Below are 19,269 nucleotides of genomic sequence, written 5' to 3'. Positions count from 1 at the left end.
CTATGGCTTAGCTGCCTTCATTCTCTAGGTTTCTATTCAGAAATTCTGTTTACCCATTTAATCCCCATTGTTCTGGTTGAACAAAGCCATCACTTTGGATGACAACATGAATGACCTCATGGTTTATAGATTGTCCTTGGACTGATATTGACATCTCGTCTAATCAACCATAGCTAAGAAGACAAAGTCACAATGGTACCAACAGGAACCATATTTTCTTAATGTACTGCCTAGAACCTTTCTTCAACAGAGAAGGAAGTGGTCCGCTATAAAAAGATCACAGGTTTTGGAGGCATTCTGTAGCTTGGTCTGTCCTCTGCAGCAAGTATCTCAAACTATGAATTGAGTGAGGGAAAAAAAAACCTAGAACTGTCAAACTCAAAAATGTTCAAGTTTTAATAAAGATAGGACTTTGGTACTTGTATGGCCATGAAAGGGCCATCAGAGGGCCCAACAGACAGTACCAAGGCAAGTCACCTAGGACACTAGGAGGGAAAAAAGCCATACAATGACACCAACTTTATGCTATAATAAGGACCTTTAGAGGCTTAATAAACCATGCTGATACTTACTGTGATGGTAAATATTATAACCATAATTCAGAAAATTATTATGTTGTTGTTTGGGGTTTTTAATACATTTTAAGCTTTTTTATTTCTCGCTTTTTATGAGTCATTTGTGAAATTTATAACCTGTTTTAACCAATGCTAAGGGATGAGCCAATGTGAGGGAAGAGGGGTCCATCCCCTGTCTGAGAGCCACAGGGAGGCGAATCTCAGAAGCTGAGTCTCTTGCCCAAGAACTGGTTTTGAAGAGTTTCTATATGATTGGTTTTGGTCTTACATAGTCAAGAATGGCCTGAGGAGGCATGGCAGCTCAGAGTACTATAGTATCCTAGCTAGTATCCTGAAACAGAAAGAGGCATTAGGGAAACACTAGATAAATCTGAATAAACTATGGACTTAAGTTGATAATGTATCAATATTGGTTCATTCATCGTAACAAGTGTACCATGTTGATGTAAGAGTCAATAATAATGGAGACTGGACTGGGGGTAATAGTGAGAGGCACATGGGAGCTCTCTCTACTAGTTGCTCCATTTTTCTGCAATTCCAGAACCATTCTAAAAAATAAAGCCTATAATGAAAAATATCTCTCTAATACATATTTTAGACCCTTATCCAGTCCACTTGGAATGGCAAGTGACTGGGAACACTGCCAATAACCCATACTTCCGTATAACAGTAAAAGACGAGTTGTGCCACTGGAAGGTTCTCAGAGACACCGTTAAGATGGTCACGAGTTGGGCCACCATTTGACCTGGTCAACAATCACATATCCACACTGTCATCCTTCACTCTTCAAAATACAACCTTCCTAGCAGAAAAACTCAACCAGGAGGAGCAGCACATGGTAGTTTTAATGCTGTGACTCTGAGCTTCAAACCATCACATGATGGGTTACTGGACTTAAAAAAAAAAAAAAATTAGAATAGAAAGTGCTAAACAGGTGGTACTTGACAGAGGGCTGGAACAGAACAGCGAGTTCCTCATAATGAGAAAGCTTCTAACAAGAGCCATTTCAGACACAATCAGCTCAGAAAGAACCTCGGCAGAACAGAATGAACATTCTAATTCAATTTATATTATTATATTGATGATGCATTTATATAGCGCTTTATGCACCAAGGCTGTCAAGGCCATTAGACTTAAGTTCTGCACAACAGAATTCAGAATATTGAAAAGGAGAGCTGCACTGTAAAATTCCTCACCTTCAAAAGTCTTTAAGGAAATGCACAAAGCCACGTCTTGGGGGTATATAGGATTTAGGAATTCCAGCTGCCACAGGCGAGACAGTTGTCCAGATTCTACTTCCTCCTTTTTTTCAGCTGGTTCTTGAAAGGGCACTGCCCGCTGGTTTCCCAGGCCCCGTGACCAAGGATGGAAACTTAGAAGCCCAGTTGGGTGTTGGCGGTGCAGGGGAGCCTCACCGGGATGCCGAGGACGTATGGATGGCAGCAGCTCGTGCAGAGTTCCATTCCCCTGTTCCACCCAGCTGCTCCTCCGGAGGACGGTTTGCTATCCCTTATTAAGATGATCACAATGACCAGAAAGTCACCTCAATGCCCCCCAGGGAAAAGGTATTTTTATTTAAAAAATAAAAGAAATAACTTCATGTATGTTCTAAAAGGCTAAAATGAAATAAACTCGGTCATGCAGGAACAGAAGCTGGAGGTTCCGTGGAGAGGCTTGCCATTCTGCTCCCCAGTGGGTCTCCCCGGGTCTCAGCGCAGCTTCCCCCCTGGCATCAGCCTCCGCCTCTGCTCCCTCTCTGCAGGCTGGCTTTCGGGGCTGATGCAGGGCTTCTCTGCTCCCCCAGAGTTCAGCCTGCAGGTGCCTTCATCTTGTCACAGTGCCAGCTCTGGATCCTGCTCTGTGTGACCTTTCAGTGAAGGCACTCTTCATCTGCCTCGACCTTTCAGTGTCTCAATTCCACATCTCCAGGGGGAATGTCCAGGACAGATGGCATCCTGTGACATATAGTATGCCTACGTCGTCCAGGGACTGAGGATAGGAAGGTGCTGGAAAGAGCGGGGTCTCTGAGAAAGCAATGGGAGAAGGGAAGAAGTAATTGACTTACCAGTGCTTCCATCTCCCTTTTAAAACTTAATTTATATTATTATACTAATAACTTGTATTCTTTGTACAGAAACAGAAAATTAAGGTAAGCAAACACTTTTAAAAAAAAAATTAATTATCTGAGAGAGAGATTGAGCATAGGCAGGGGGAGTGGCAGAGGGAGACGGAGAAGCAGACCCTCCGCTGGGCAGGCAAGTGTTTAACCACCCAAGCCACCCAGGTGCCCTGCAAACACATCTTTAAATACCTGCAATCCTAAATATGATGGCTGCAAACAATGTGGCCCTTTTCAGAAATTTTTAAATTCTGTATTTATATGTGTATATTCATAGGCATGCTAATATTTTTAACAAAAGCAGGATCACTTTACCTACCACTTTAAAATCTGCTTTTTCACTTAAAAATACATATGAACATAACGGATGTATATCCCTGTCCACGAATATAAATCAATGTCATTTTTTTTTAAAGATTTTATTTTCAAGGAATCTCTACACCCAACATGGGGCTCAAACTCCCAACCCCAAGATTGAGAGTCACATACTCCACTGACTGAGCCAGCCAACGTGACCCTAAATCACTGTCATTTCTAACTACTGCCTAATATTCATTTTATACCTGTGCCCTCATTCAACCCGGCACCTGTTGACGTTTAACTTGTTTCAATTTCTTTCTTGTTACTTACAAAAATACTCCAATCAGTATCCTAATATACATGCACTTGTATGATCTCCTGAAACTTTCCCTACTATAAAATAGTTCAAGTGGAATTGCCGCCTTAGAAAGCACGAGGCATTGGACCAGAGTATCCTGCACAAATGTGGATCCTATATATATTTCCATGGTACTGTATCTATATGACATGCCAGTTTCTCCATAGTCTGGGGACTATCATTCTCTTTAAATTACCTCAGTTTCTCCTTAAGTGGCTTATTTTCTCCTAATTTGTCATCCACGGGGGAACTCTGGCTAAAGTCGTATGGGTTATAGCTCCCTTTAGACCAGACACTGCATCTGTGACTGTCCAGGACCAGATGTTTCATTTGAGAGAGCATTATTTGCAGTCTGACCTTTTTTCTCCTCACTGTCTTTGTAGCTTGCTAAAATATTTGTCTTGAGCATCTGTTTTTCCTCTACCAGCTGGGATGAGTCCAGAAGTGTAGCTTCCCTTCCCTGTTTAAAGCTATCAAATATACCATTACCAGGTCTAGCCCAAAGAGTTTACTGAATATTCATCTTGGGTCCAAGAGTGCAGACATAATCGGCTGAAAGAAATTGACAGTTTAGCCAATTATCTGCGGGCCTTATACTGAATCAGGCTTTGCCATATGGCATTTGCTTTTCGTTCAGGGGAAACATTATTCATTCACCTAGCCATTTACTTATTCATTTGCCCAACCACAGACCAAGGAGAATCAAGCTATTAAGTCCCTTGACTCCCCTAGGTAGGATATTTTGATAGAATCATCCTTAGAGAGATCTTTTAATATTAAGTAGTTTACCAACAAGGACAAATGAGGAATGGGTAGGTATTCACATGACAAGATTAGGTGATCCATGATAAAATATTTTAAAGATTTTTAATAAAAGCGAAATATGTATATTATAGGATTTTCCTCAAATATACAAAAGCAAAGAACAAAAGAATCATCTGTAATATAAATAACCCACAGGTAATCAACAGTAACACATTTATTTCTATTTTCTGAATCTTTACCTTCAGCATAATCCCAAATAATAACCTTGAAAGAACCATTTCCAAAAGGGGCTCCAGGATGTAACTGGAAACTTCTTTAAACAGGTCATTTACATAAAATGAATGTTAATTAATCACTAGGAAGGAAAAACAGTGGACATCCGAGAAGTGTTTAAAAAGAGACAGAGAGAAAAGTGAAAAGGAAAGAAAGGAGAACTGGAGAGGAAATAGACTGGAATAATTACATACAAAAGAATGGAAATCACTGGTGGTTTATATAAGAAAAAAAAATATATATATATATATATATATATATATATATATATATATATATATGAGAATGAAGGGGAGACATGGGACCAGTGTCAGAGCAGATCCACTTACTAAGCAGGACTCGCTTAAAGGTTGCAATTGATAAAAACTCAGTGTGAAGCAGAATACACAAAAGGAGGTAGGGGTTATTTGATCATGTACGGGTGTATTTCTACTAACTAAAGGAAAGATTAAGCAACAAAATCCATGCAAAGTTAAGCTTTACCTCCAGAACAATAGGAAACAGGGACTCAAGTCAAATAAGTACATGGTGACTCCCCCTAGAAGTGCATGTTCAGAATGAAAGAAAAAGTAGTTCCCAAGAGAGTGAGACTGTTTCCAGAAGGCACAGACAGACAAACTATCCATGTGTGTGTACTACCATTCTCAAAGCAGCATGAATGCAGACCATTGGCAAGAAGTCTGAGAGATAACAACAGATCGTTATAGCTTCCTCTATCCCTAGGAAGTATAAATCAAGCAGGCTCCTCCATGGGTCACTCTCTCCAGCAGCACCCATTTGGTTTGGGGGTTCCATTCAACTCCTGGAGTGTCCCCCACAGTGATGGCACAGTCCCAGGAAATATGGAGCACCCAGAAAGATCGATTCCTCCAAGGCCAATTTAAGCATTTTCTTATTCAGAGGTCTTACAAATCTCAGACTTCAGAAACTGAGTTCCTCGTATTATGGTTCATGAGCAAACCAGAATAAGAAAGGCCATCTGTGAGGCATAGGGAGAGGGTGGCACCGTTATGGAACGGAAGCTCCCTTCTCTTGAACAGTTAATACTGAAGCCCAACAGAGTTACTCAAGGAGAGATTGAAGACTCAGTAGGGAGTCAGGAGGACATCGGAGAGGAAGGGAACCAGCCTATGAGCTCATCTTAACTCTGGAACAAAAAGCCCTGGCTTTTAGTGGAATGGCTCCAGAAGCGTTTCATTTACTCTCAGGAAATACCATGCACCCAAACCTTCTTTTTCTTTTTCCCAGTCTCAGACGAATCACCTTAGTTTTCTCTTCATTTAAATGAGTAAGGAAGAGAGTAAATGAAGAGAGATTTTGTTACAAGGACATTCCAACTGTGCCACCCAACTTTTAAAAGACAAATCACCATTCTAGTCCATCTGTCCTGCTGGATTAAAAGCTTCATGACAGCAACATATCTGTTATAGTTTTATACATACACCCTCCTTTTCCAGACTCTTGGTGAAGTGTAGCTAGCAGGGCTCAGTAAATATTTATTAAATTGAATCAATACATAATCATGAAATACTTGGATCTAAAAACGATGCCTAGGATTAAAGAAGGTTTACAACCCATTCTAAAAATAAGATTTTTGCCAATTCCTCCTTTCAGTTACCTTTCAAATCTTACTCAGTCCCCTTTAACCCACATTTATTAAAGGGTCTACTCTGTACGCCTCATTATCCTAGGTACCCACAGCACAATTTCAGTAGAATTCTCACTACAGCTCTGAAAAGACGGATGCTCATAAAGAAAAGTTAAACTGCTCTCGAAAAAAAGAGTAGGCAAGCTAAACCTTAACCACTATTTGCTGTCAAGCTGTGGGGGATGAAACTGACAGCTTCAGGCTAGCTACAGATCCCAGCCCCCTTTAGCAACTCTTGCAGCATCAAGAAACACAACAGGCTAAACCCAGCATTTTGCTGCTGCTGTTGCTGTTTTAAGAACAAGCAGAGTGAGTCAGAAGGGCCAATTTTTTTTTTTTTTTTTCTCCAGTGTGTTCTCCAGCGGGCATGAAGAGTTACTCCATTTGGAGAGCCACAATTAATGTGGAGCCATTGTCAAATGTTAACTAGACTATTTAGGAACCCTTTTGTAGACCACTTAAAACTCCAACGTGCTTAATCCTTTTTTGTGAGTTTAAAGTTCTTTATTCATTTTGCAAAAGCAAGTTCTGTTTTATTTTTTTAGCTCACTGTCATATGTGTTGCCAAAGAGGGGGTCCTTTCCCTTCTCTGCAAATATGATGCTCCCAAGGTGAAAACTTTCAGGGAAAAACTAGCAAAACCAGTCCAAATAAAAAGCCCATATTTCCATGTCATCCAGCTCCAGAAATGCCATGGGATTGAATTTTTGCTTTTTAGTCATCCTGGGAATAGATGGATATGACACGAGCTATGACATTAAGAGAGAAGATACAATAGCCAATAGACCTGTCGTATATCTTTCATCAGCCATGACAGTCATGGGACCTGGGGAATAGTAAACAGAACTGCCAATTGAACTACATCTCATTTCTAAATTCTTCCACTGCCTCCTGTAAAGGCCTGGCCCTTCTTTGCCTGGATTCCAAAGAAAGGAACCAATAATTCTTACAACCTTTCCTCCCCACCCATGTTCAATGTGCAAAAAGTTGATCATCATCTCCTACCCAACCATCAGAAAACATAAAGAATGTCAAATACTAGTTAGAAGTTGAGATTTACATAAATATATATGTATGTATTATATGTGTATATATACATATTATGTACCTATGTATATATGGATGCATTGTGTATATGTATGATGAGTTTATATACACATGCATGTGTGTATTTGTATGTCTATTAATGTTTTCTTTGTGATTAGCTTGTGGACAGAGAGGAGCCCCCGAATTGGCCCTCAACCACTCTGATGCTTTATTCCTTCAGACTATTCCTTTGCTTTTTTGGCTTTGCTTTCCCCCTATTCTTTCACTTTCTAAGCTCTAGTCATTCAGACTGACTTAACCAAAGCCACGCCAAGATGTGGTTCTCTTCAGGGATTTAAACGTGTGCTTCTTTCTAATGGGAATGACCTCCTTTCCACCCTCTGCCACCAACCTATGCTTAATTATTTACTGTTCCCTTCATCATTGCTTCATACTAGTTCCTCAAGAAGCTTCCTCTGTATCCCTCAGACTCTGTTTTGGTCTGTGAATTTCTTTTTATATGCTTTTCTCAGACACTCAAAACTTCAGTAAGCTCGAGTACCTGGTGGTGCTTTTCAACTGTAGGCTTTAATGTAGAGTGATCTGACCGAACCCTATTATGGCCAATCCCAGATGTCAGCACCCTTAAGTAATCTGTCTGGATTGATCAGGTCCCCCAGAGAAGACCCTTCCAGGCTCCTGCCTAAAGGGTAAAGGCCTGGCTTCCAGCATTCTGGAAACTGTACAGACCAAGACCAGTAGCACTCTCAGCATTTAATACATAAATACTTACTCCGTCCTTCCATTGTCAGTAAACACCTATATTTGTTTCCTATTGGTGATCTAACAAATGTCCACATATTTAGTGGCTTAACAGAATGTGAACTGATTACCTTACATTTCTAGAGTTTAGAATCTTAAAGGGTTCCACTGGAATAAAGTCAAAGTCAAAGTCAAAGTCAAAATCAAAGTGTCAACAGGACTGGGTTTCTTTTTGGACCCTCCAGGGAGAATCCATTTCCAAATCTGCCCTTTCCGGCTTCTAGAGACTACCCAAACTCCTTGGCTTGTGCCCTCTTCCTCCATATTCAAAGGCAACAACAGCAGTCAAGTCCTTCTCATGCTGCCCACTTCTGATCCTTCCTATTCTGCCTCCCTCTTCTCCTTACAAGGATACTGTGATTGTATTGGGTCTGCCCAGCTCATCCAGGATAACCTGCCATCTCAGTCTATTGATCAGTAGCCTTACTTCCCTTTTGCCACATAACCCAATATATTCATGGGTTCTGGGGTGCTGTCACCTTTGGTGGCCATTATTTTGCCTACCATGTTGTCTCAGGGCTCAGTTGTGCCTAGGGTGTCAACAAGTCCAGAGATCCTTGGTTTCACCTTCTTCAAAAACTAAATCTCCGGGACGCCTGGTGGCTCAGTTGGTTGGGCAGCTGCCTTCGGCTCAGGTCATGGTCCTGGCGTCCTGGGATCGAGTCCCACATCGGGCTCCTTGCTCGACAGGGAGTCTGCTTCTCCCTCTGCCTCTGCCTGCCATTCTGTCTGCCTGTGTTCACGCTCTCTCTCTCTGACAAATAAATAAATAAATCTTTAAAAAAAAAAAAAAAAACCTAAATCTCCTGTTCTCTCTGTGATAGGTTGTAGAGGGGAACAATTAATGACTAGGAAGACTAGTGAATCCATTTTGAGGGTCTAACTACAGGACTTTTTAAAGAGAATTTCTATGACTCCTCCTGTTTTTATCTCTACCTTTACTGTTCACCCTTCGCTTCCATAAATGTTTAGTGTATATACCAGACTTACCAATTCCTGAGACTTTAGAAGATGTGTAAATTATACCAGGACCTTGGGTTGCTTCTTGGCTTTTTTCCAGGTTACAATTCAACTTTCTAGGTGTCTTTAAGTCAATTGTGACTCATGTGTTTTCTTTCCATTTTCCAAAATGTCATAATGGTTCTCTTCTGTTCTCTTTGTCCTTGTGGGTTTAACTTTGTAGCAGATTGTTTTCATAAATACCTCTAATTTTTTTCCTTCTCATTCTCAAGCTCCTTGTAATGTAAATTTGAAACTCCTCCAGTTAAGAAATGGAGCCAATTTTCCCACCCCTTTAATTTAGACAAGACTTGTGACTTGCTTTGGCCAATAGAATGAAGCAAAAGTGACAATGTGTCCATTCTAAAGGTAGACCTCAGGAGATCTTACACATTTCCACTCAGTTTCTTGAGCCCCCCCTCCATTTCCACATCAACCAACCCAATCTGGCCTGATGGAGGATGGTAGCCTGAGTCAGCCCCTGGAGGCCCCAGGGGAAAGCCCAGTCAAGATAAGCAAAGCTGAACTTGACTTGCAGCTGACTGAGGAAGCCCTGTTGAGAACAGATAAATCTGTTTTTTGAGTCCGGGTCACAGTGCTGATCTCAGAATCATGAGCTAAATAAATGATTATTGTCGGAAGCCACCACATTTTGTAGTATTTTCTTATGCTCCAAAAACTAACTCATATACTCTTTAAAAAATCCATTTATTGTCATTAAGTGGGAATTTAGAGACTGAAACTTAGATGTGTATGTTGAATGCTCCATCTTTACCCGGAACTCTTTTTAATTGATTGCTTTCTCAATATGAGACCTGTTCAATAGGGAACCATAGTGTTATGCACAGATATCATAAACTTAGTTTTTTAAATGTCTCCCTTAATTTTTTCATCCATTCACTTGATTTTGACAAAACAATAACTTTGTTCAGGACACAGCTGACAAAGTTTTTGGTCTATGATGATTCCTGTTGGTCAAAGAAGCAGTCACCACGATAATAATGAATACTCCATGTGAAGCAGATTTTTATTCTTGATTCTTACAAGGAGAAAATGCTGTATGGCTCTCCTTAAATTACGTTCCAATTGTAGTATTTCATGATATTCTTTAAAAGGAAGTCCTTTAGGATCTTTACTCATAGATTAGTATAGAAAATAATTTTGAAATGTGACTAGTTAGCAACACATTAAAATCAGTTCTACTGACATATTTTCTTTGCTAATTTTACATAAATGGCCCACTTAAAGTTGGGTATAAATAGCCCATCTAAAATGGAGTAAAGCCTTCTAAACTAGCAGTACGTAGTCAACAGTTCAATGCTTCAAATTAAAATAGTAAGTATTAAGACCTAAATATCTTAATTTATATTTCCTAATATGTACAATGCCTTGTTTTGCTGGCAGTCATTAATTGAATTTATTTTTATCAACTCTATCATCTGCATAGTTATTTATTTTCTCTGCACAGTTATTTATTTTTCAAGTTTGATCATAAAAGAAATTACTTGAAATATTGTAGTGAGTCATTCAACAGAACAGTCCTTTCATATATTTGAAGGAAGATTGCTATGTCTTTGGCTCTGATTGTCAAACTAAAGCAGGATATAGCTCTAATCAATACAATAATTATCATATCCCATCCTAATTATGAGGTTGGGAATGTAATCACCATTACACAAAAAGTTTCAATAATTTTTCTCAGCACTTAGCTTTTGTTAACTCAGTTATAATTAAACGTGCATATTTTAGCCCTAAATTCAGTGATAATAGCTGATTCACAGCCTTTGTGGGCAACATAAAGGATTTCTGAGAAATACATAGCAAACAATAACAGTAAAGGGATACAATCATCTTATGACTTTGGTTACTAATGGAGTTGGCATTTCTCTTGCACCCACCAATTATCATTATCATTTCCTAGATAAAACAAAATGCCATTATCTTGGATGTAACAACTTTACAGGACATACAAAAGGTATACAATATGGAAAACAAGGAAGAACTAAGTCCCAGTGAGAATACATGCTAAAAAGTGGTAAAGATAGGCTATAATAAGACCCAAAAGAAGAAAGAAGACCCAAAGAAGAAATTGATGAATAGTAATGAAAGCTAGTATTTTTTGAGTGCTTATCATCTTATATCTTCTCAATAATCCTGTGAGATAGTATTACTAGACTCATTTTATAGATAAGGTAACCAAGAAACAAAGAGTTTATATAAATTTCTAAATATTATATAGCCAAAAGGAGGTAGAACTGAGACTCATACCCAAGCAAACTGTTTCCAGAACTCAAGCTCTTAGGCACTATACTACATTGATGAAGATTTCACTCCAAAATGAAGCTGTATGCACATTGCTTTCCATGGAATTTGACCTGGTCTAATCCAGCTTCCTCTGTTAGCTCTAATAATGCCCTACAGGACATGAACATGATTGCATTGGTGTGAGTGGATATGTATGTGAAATTATATCTACATTAAAAAAGTCTTTGTCTTGGTGATTCTCCTCCAATCTGCTTTCTGGAGGCTGCTTTTCATCTTTTACTTTTATCTGACTTTATTTTCATAAAATACCAATGTTAGTGGCCTATTTAACTAATTAGTGGAAGAGTGATATGTTTTCATGATTACTGCAGTAGTCATAATCCCTTTTATGTTGTACAGGTGCACCTTTTAAATTCTATGAAGTGTGGTCCTCCTCCTAATTGCGGTAAATTGGGTGCACTAATCACTTTGACTTGTTGGCCAACATATTTATAGATTTCTACCAGGTGTTCTACCAGAAGATAATTGCTTACAATACAGAGTGTTTCAACAGTGTTGATTGTAAACCACATCCAATGGTAACTTCAAATGCTGGCTTCATAGCTCATTCACTCATTCATTCATTTACTCATTCCAAAGAAATACATTGTGCGTCATGTCTGTGCCAGTCATTGAACTAAACACTGGGAAAATAAAAGGAATAAAATACACTTCCTGCCTCCCAGAATCTCACAATTTAGTGAATATTACAATGAAACAAACTATTTTATAAGCCATGAGAAAAAAAAGAGATATATAAAATTTTCCACAAGAGCCCAAAGGAGTGGATGACTAACTGCTTTGGAGGGATGAAGTCAGAGTCCTAAAGGAGATAATGACACTTGAGCTAAATCTAGAAGAACTTGTAGGAATTCACCAGTTGTAGGGAATGGTGAAGGTCCTGGGACATCAGCACATTTTATGTGGTTGACACATAGGGTGAACATGGAGGAAGGGCCTAGAGATGAAGCTGTGTCACTAGAATAGATTCAAATTGTGAATGATATTTTATTTTAGAGGAAAACTTGAACTTTATTCTTATGAACGGTAAAGAAGCCTGAAAAAGTTTTAATCAGATAAAACACATATCACATCGTCTCGTAATTTTCTGTGTTTGAGTCTGTGTCCCCGCTAGATTTTCATAAGGGCCTTCATGTCATAGAGGCTGTATAAAGTTAAGTGAATCTTGCATTGTGTTAATAAATTGTTGGCTTTTTAAAAAGATAACTTGGTCAGCCACACAAACCATGGATTTGACTAGGGGTCAGTTGGAAGGCAAGGAGACCATGTGGAAAACTTTTATTTGTGCAGTTATGGCATAATGAGAGACTGAGCAAAACCATATCAATAAGAACCAAAATGGGAAGCCACCTAAGCACTGTGGTGAAATGGGTCACCAATCACTTCACTGATTGAACTTACAAAATCCTGTGAATAGGTGGGAAGAAAATCTTCCAGCGTGGGATAATATAGTGCCAGCTACCCAGCTTCTGGAGGGGAGGGCACTTACCTATCCTACCACCACCTCCTTGGATGCCCCATAATCTTGTTTGGGGTCAAGGCTGCCAAACTCCTCATAAACTAATTGATACACACAAGTCTTCCTTGAACTTGAAGCTGTGTCCCTTGCCATGACCCCATTTTTCATCAAACACTTTTGTATAATCACATCGCTTCGATATGAAGTCTATCTGAACTGTTGAAATTCAAACAATGTCTTTTCCTGGTCTGACAATGATGACTTCCAACATCAGCAAAATTCCATAGTAGCAATAGCAGCGATAATATTAGGCCAAAAAAAAAAGCTTCTAAATAAGAGAAAGGCTGTGACAACACGTGGAGAAAGTAGATGAGAAGCTACGGAGAGGGCTCGAGCACATTTAAGTACCATGCTTTATAGCCAGAGCAGGAACCCCTGATGGCCCAAAGCACTAAGGAATAAATGAAACCATTGCAAGGAAAGTGCTTAGAGAATATAATAGACCAATATTAAAAACCATTACGAAGGGGAAACTGCCCTCTTACTACCATACTATTAGTACTATATATTTATAAAGATGAACAACAATTGTTCTTTACCTGATTCTTGGAAGCAGCTTTTAAAACAAAAGCAGTGGAAACATTTAAAGAAAAAAAAATGATGCTACTTTCCATCTCTAGAGTTCTTCCTGTGGACTTGAATTGTTCTCGGTTAAAACTTGTTTCCTCTCCAAACTCAAACCAGGCATAGAAGCAACTATTTTTGCCTCACCATCCTTAGCTCAAACATTCTCAAAATTATACCAACACCATATATCTTGCCGATGACGGGATATTCCTAAGTGTGAAAATACTCAAACGTTAAGAAGTGAATGTCTTTCCATTTTAAGCACAAACATGATTAATTCTCACATCACATCCTCACAAACAAAAGCACAATCAATATTAGACCACTGTGCTGAGACAGAGGCAAACATTTGAAAAATCATCAAGCTATGAGCAGAAAGAAGAAACTGAGAGAAAATAGCTGGTCTTGGTGGGAGATGAGTTTGACCTTGGACAATGTATCCTTTTGAAGGAAGGAAAGCCCTCGTATCCGGGTAAATTGACTTTCCTCCTTCACTATTTGGTTTTAGGCAAGAGTATAACAAAATACAGAATAAAAGTTGAAATGCTTAACACCTACAAAAATGTGTTTTTAGTTTGCATTTTGAGAAATTAAATAAGCCAGAGCACTGCAAAACAGTTACATTCAGATCTGCAACTTCTATGGAGGCCTGTCCCAACAGAAGTTCCCATTCATCCCTTGTTCCTGGGGTCTACAGCCTGGCATTGCCCTTGTTGGAACCACACTCATAACGATTCACAGGAAACAAGACATCTTCATATTTAAAACTTAAAACTCACCAACCTAAATATGTACACTGTGACAATCATGACAGTTCCTTAAGTTGATGAATAAAAACAGGAGTATACATCTGTTCTAATTGGCATTTCTATTTCACCCAACTCATTTGTGGGACCTGATGATCTGTGGTTTGCCAGCAGATTGACATACCAGAGACTGGGCCAGGGTGACACTGAATAACCTTCCCTTGAAGGAATCGGCAGCACATTCAGTTTGAACAAAAGTCCAGAAACACATGAACAGATTTTCTTACGAAGACCCAGCAGAAAAGCATATTGTTTCTCATTGCTTATTAGCATCGAACCGTAATGATGCCTTTAATGATTGTTTTGGTGAAAGGATCACATTGATCAGCCCACACATTGGTCGTGAATTTTTGTTTTGCCAGTGAATCGGTTGATATGGAAATGTTCTTTCATTTAAGTAGCTCGATGTCAACAGTGTCCTTTTAAAAATACCAACCATTCATACAGATCATCTCTCTCTCTCCCCCTTTCACACATGCATGCACACACACACACACTTAAATGTTCTGTGTGTCTGCGTATGTATGTGTGAGAAAGATTTATTTCTGAATGAGAAGGGGGTGTGACGATGAATTTGAGATGTCAAACAAGTGGTGGGATATTTGGCTCTGGAGTCAAAGTGAGAGGTTCAGTATAGAGACAGAGGTATGGAAGTCATCTGTATATTAACAATTGAAGATAGATCTGTAAGGACCTATTTACAAGAGGCTTCCATTAAGGTTAAACAATAACCTTGTTGTTTAACCCTTAAACTGTCCCTGCTCCCCTTCCCCAGGGGACTTACTTAAAAACAAGTCCTGGAAACCAGCCCCAAAGCTCAAATACAAGGGTGGGTCAGACCAGGTGGAGACATCCGGATCAGTGGGGGGATGCATACTGTCTCCGTAGTTACCAAGGAGTATGGGCCCCGCCCTTTGGGCACCTTTTGGGAGCCAATTCTGACAAAGGTAATAGGCTGGTTCAAATGTCTACTAGGGTAAATTGTAATTTGATTGGTCACCTAGCATGACTGTGCAGCTTTCTCTGTGTGTTACAGTTTCATTGGCCACCTGTGTGTGGCCAGGCCCAACCACATGGCCTTTGCCCTTAAAAGCTAGTCTGTGAAATAGAGAAAGGTTGCCCTCTCTGTAAGAGGTGCAGCCCTCGCCTGTCAGTTTGATTCTTGATGCCTGGTGCAAAATAAAGCTTTGCTTGACCTTCGCTTTATATCAGTCTCGCTCCTTTAATCACGGACCCAACTTTGGGGGGGCATAACAATGTCAGTGAGTTAAATCATAAATGGAAGAGAGAGTACCTTGGTGAGTGCCATTATTCTATATTTTGTGCTTATTTTAAATAAATGAATTCAGTTAACGATCTAGTGAGCATTCATTTTTTGTTTTCTCTTGGGAGGAAGGGAGGTGGTTCATGTGTTTTTGTTTTTGCCTGCCCAGTAGCCAATCTCATTTGGGGATCAGGTGGGATAACACTTTCCCTTCCCTTGGTGAGCACACCTGCTGACTCCAACCTGTGCCGTAAAAGTCAGTCCAAAGACTTGCCATCAGGAAAGATAACCCACTTTTAGCTGTAGCTGCTAAGCTGGAGGACTGTGTAAGTCTGAGGCTTTTGCTCAATCTCACCTTCTCTGCCCCTTGCCTAGGGATGATGTTAACAGAGAAGGAGAAAGTTCAGAGAGCTGAAGAGAGGCCTTCCTGGGGGCATCATTTGGTCTATCAGATCAAGTTGTGCTCAAAGTTGAACTACCTCTGGACTTTTCACTTACAACTGAAAATTTTCTGATTAATGCACATACTTGTGGGAAGAGTCAGTATCAGAATAGGAGGAAAATGAATCTTCTATCATAAATTCGTAGCTGTTCAAAGAATGAAACAAAATGTAAGATTTCCACAAATTATTATTGTATGGTTTTGTTTGTTTGCTTACTCAAGGGATATAAGCATCAAGTCTTCCTCAGGTCAGAGCCATAAAGACACAAACGTTCAGAATTGTGGAGGAGTGACAGAAGATGGCATCTTCCAAGAGAAACAAAGGAAACAATGAACTGGTGATCTACTGTAATGGCCCTACCTTTCTAAAAATGACTGCCTTTTAGGGCTGCCATCAGCAAGCAGACAATCATGGTTGGTCATCTTCTCCCCAAATCTTTAAGACTTACTTAAAATATATATGGAATTTTTTTTTTTGCAATTGTCAAATTCTCAGTTAAGATATTTCTCCATCCCAAGCTATCAATCTACATAACCTCTCAGGCAAAATTCATACACTATTTGAAAAGTAAAGTAATAGATAAGAAATTTGAACTTTTTTGGTGGTTATAATATGTAGTAAATGCTCAGAAGAGAAACATCAACTTGGTTTCACAGGCCCTGACAACAATTTAGAACCATTAGAACCCAGAAAAACAATTGCTGTTATACAATGAGCCCTACTGTGTGCCAGACACCATGCCAAGTCCCAAGTTTAATCCCCAAACACTAAGGATGTATGCATTATCCTTAACCCATTATACAAGTATGAAAAATGAGACTTGGGTAAATTGAGTGATTTGCCTAGGTCATAGAACAATGATATTATATTATCTAATATAATTATCTAATATAATATAATATCACACAATATAATATAATAATATATTATGACTAATATGATGATATGTCATATCATCATATGCTAAATGCTAGACCAATGTTCTTAACCACTGTGTTATATTGCCTCTAGTGAACATGCCTTCCTGAGGGACTGTGAGATGACCACTTTTGCTACCGGGACTTGATCTGCAAAGCTTTCCCCAGGCCCTAGGCAAACAACAGGAAACAGGGGAAGAGATATTTAGAAGGTTTTCCAAGCCCTTAAATTATTGGAGCTTAAGACATTGCAAAAAGGGAGTGAAGAGCTCAGACGCATCCCGTAGAGTACAGTGTCACATCTTTACTTGAGCACATATTATATGGTACAAGAATGAGTTATTCACTTGTTTTCTGCCCCATGTGAAGTACTGCAAGAGAGCCTGTACTCTATTCATCTCAGAATCCCTTGAACTTGGCTAAAGAGCCCACACAAAGGAATTTAATATAGTTTTGTTGACTAAATGTATATACCCATAAGAGATCCCTCTGTACAGTGTGCGTGGCTGATTCCCTTAAAACAAGGGGGAGTCAGTGGAAATTTTCCTCACCATGAGGCCCCAAGAACAGACCTCTCAGGCAGTCAAAGCTATGATACCATGTGGTTGTGAGTAAGTTTACTTATCTTCTGCAATGCCAAATGAATCAAATTTTTTTAGATTAGGAAAATAAGACCTGTTCACTGTAGGAAACAAAAATTTAAAAAATGAGGAATTTTTAAATCACCCATAATCTTACTAACCAGAAACAGGCATAGTTAACATTTAGTGTTTTTCCTTATAATCTTCTTTATATACACATACATACAATGATATATTTATCCTTTGAAACTTATTATTTTCTCCTAACGTTATATTATGAGCATTTTTCATATGTTTACAAAATAATTGGAAACAATTTTAGTAACTGCATTAAATTCTATCATGCAGTGCCTCAGAACACATTTAATCTCTCAGCAACAATAACAATCAACATTTATTGAAAAATGTACCTATGTACAAGGCACCAGTGCTAAGCTCTGGAGTGATATGTTGAAGATATTATGTGCTTGGAGATTATAGTTCCCCCTTGTTGAACATTTTGGTAGTTTGTGATGTTTTACTGCTTTAAGAAACAGTCTGATGACTGTCTTTCTTAAAAATCTTTCTGAAAGATTTTTAATAATTGTAATCTAAGTCAATAAGGCATACATTTTTCATCACAGGTACATAGTTTCCTACATATGTATGTTGGTTTGTGTATGTTAAATGTGTAAACATATAAATATATATATGTATATATATATGAATTTTAAAATGGCATAACCTCTATGAAATAATATTAGCTATTTCTACATACAATATATTCTTATTTTTCTATTCCATAATAGTCTGGTCTTTTAAAATTTCTTTTTCAAAATGACTGGTCTTGACCTTTGACACTGATTTAGTCCACTAATGAGTAAGGGTCTGCAGTGAAAACCACTGTCTTAAAGCATGGTGAAGCACCATAGTTTCACTAGAGGACCTGATAAGGACTCCAGCACCTACTAAGCATAGAACTCCATTATTAGCTATGGAGGAAGCATGGAGCTTTCTGGGGGGAAAAAAAAAAAAAAAACTTCAGCAAAATTTTTAAAAAGCTGCTGTTAAAGTTGTTACCATCCCTCGAAGAAGCCACTAGAAGCAGTGGCTGCTATCTCTTGAAGCTGTCACAGATAATAGGATCAACTGAAGGGAGGAGCCCAAAGGGAGGAGTCCTTGCCAAGAAGAATATGGCCGGGAGCCTTCAGCATCAGGTCCTCCTCTGCTGAGAGACATTGCCTGGAGTAGCTGAGGCATCCCTGACACCATCTGAAGTTAACAGGATAGAGGGATTTAAATGCCTAGAAACCGTTAGCTTTCTTTCTCTATACAGACCTCGTCATCTTTGAAATGAGGACAATTTTGAGTTTCTCAACAGAGTTGTCACCAGGAGGAAGAATAACAATTCTCTGTCTGGAGATCCAATAGGGTTAGAGGCCCAGGAAACCATAGAGACACTGAGCTGTCAGCCTTTTGATTTCCTGTGCCCACAAAGGGGGTAAAGGGGCTGCAATTTGTAGTGAGAGTCTCACAGTGAATACAATGGTGAGCAGTTGGCTGCTTTAACTAGCAGAAGAAGGAGGGGCAGTGGGTGAGTAAGGACTACTGGAGGGGATGGTGGGCTCAATATTTCAGGGAGAGCTAAATATTTTAGGGTCTGAAGCAAAAGGATGAAGAGTATAGAGTTTCTATTAGCAATAATAGCGCCTCGGATAAACCTCATTGGCTATGATACTGCCACTGCGCAAAGCTTGAGTATAGAGTTTCTAAAGTCAGACACCTAGAGTGACCAACTGTCTGTCCTGTTTTGCCTGGGCCTGCCTTCCTTTTAACACTGAGATCCTACAACACTGAAATCCTACAGCCCGGGAAACCCCTCAGCCTTGAAAAACTAGGACAACTGGTCACCCTGAGTTTGACTCCAGTTAGTTTGCAGCTTACTAACCGTGTGACCTACTTACTCAACATCTCTGAGTCATT

At 39.2% G+C, this 19,269-nt stretch overlaps 1 pseudogene; it reads right to left on the bottom strand.

The window, feature by feature from the left end:
- Positions 1-18,910: 18,910 nt before the first annotated feature.
- Positions 18,911-19,041, bottom strand: LOC116575643 (annotated as a pseudogene).
- Positions 19,042-19,269: the final 228 nt, after the last annotated feature.

Source organism: Mustela erminea, chromosome 16, assembly GCF_009829155.1.
Source record: "Mustela erminea isolate mMusErm1 chromosome 16, mMusErm1.Pri, whole genome shotgun sequence".
Lineage (NCBI taxonomy): Eukaryota > Metazoa > Chordata > Mammalia > Carnivora > Mustelidae > Mustela > Mustela erminea.
Note: the sequence above shows the minus strand (reverse complement) of the source record. Positions and strands in the feature narration are given on the sequence as shown.